A 1,292-nucleotide genomic window follows, 5' to 3' on the forward strand; every position below is an offset into this window, starting at 1 on the left:
ATTTCCCAGCTTCCTACTTTGTCCCTCACTTCCCGCCCAACCCCACCGCATGGATCCCTGTCTCTCCTCCCTCTGCGAAACTAGGCTCCCTCTGTCTCTCCCCCTTCCCTTCAACTTCCCCCATTATTTGTGGCCCCATCTCCCTCTCCCCCCATCTCTCTGTCCCTTTGGCTTCCTGTCCTCCCCGACCTCCCCTCCATTCCTTAGCCTCCCGGCCTCGCATCTCCTCCTCCCCGGCCCCTTCCTGCATCTCCCCACCTCTGACCTGTCCCTTCCCCTTTCTCATGACCTCTCACCTCCTGTCTTGCTCTGGGCCATGCATCTCCTCTCCTGTCCCGCTGGGCTGGCTGCCATTCAGGCCTCCTCCTTCCAGCACCCTTTACCTACTGAGTCCCCCTTCTTTCCAGAGCAGCTGATGCCAGCCTCTGCTTATAACTACAACTATGACCCGGTCCCCCTGGACTCTGGGCCCCTGTCCGCCAGCCATGAGGCCCTGGACTTGGAGGGGGAGGCGGAGGACAGGTGAGCGCTGGGTCTGCCCCCACCTCCTCCACTAGCCCTGGATCCAGGCAGGGATGGGAGTGACAATGGAGGGGTCAGCCTTCTGGGGTTTCCAGGACAAGTGGGGGATCCTGTCTCCCCCACCCATGTCCATCCAGCACACAGAGACCAGCCTGTCTGTGCGGGGTGAGGCTGAGTGAGCCCTCCCAGGGAGGACTAGACCAGGACAGACCTGTCCCTGAGACCCACTGTCCAAGAAAATATTCATGCCCAGCTGGCATGGCTCAGTGGATGGAGCAGGAGGTCACGGGTTCCATTCCCAGTCAGGGGTCAGGGCACATGCCCGGGTTGCTGCTCCATCCCCGTTGGGCTCATGCAGGAGGCAGCGATCATTGATGTTCCTCTCTCTCTCTCTCTCTCTCTCTCTCTCTTTCTCTCTCTCTCTCTAAAATAAATAAAAAACATATTTTAAAAAATAAAAGAAAAAGAAAATACAACACAAGGAAGGCTCTATTTAAGGGGGGTGGTATCGAGATGGGTAGAGTCAGTCTTGCAGTGGGGAGAGAGCGTGGACCCAACTCCGGATACAGGAAGTGGGGATTTATAGCCAGGGAGCAGGGCGGTGGGTGAGTGGACGGAAAATCACTAAGAGGAAACATCAGGGGTAAGAGGGAATCTGGCTAAACCAACCCAACAGGATTCTTGCTGAGGGCAGGCTGGGTTATCAGACATTGTCCCCTGGGGTGTGGATGGGGGCGGGAGAGGCACCTGACAGGTGTGAGGGGGATGGG

Source organism: Myotis davidii, unplaced genomic scaffold (assembly GCF_000327345.1).
Source record: "Myotis davidii unplaced genomic scaffold, ASM32734v1 scaffold1203, whole genome shotgun sequence".
NCBI lineage: Eukaryota > Metazoa > Chordata > Mammalia > Chiroptera > Vespertilionidae > Myotis > Myotis davidii.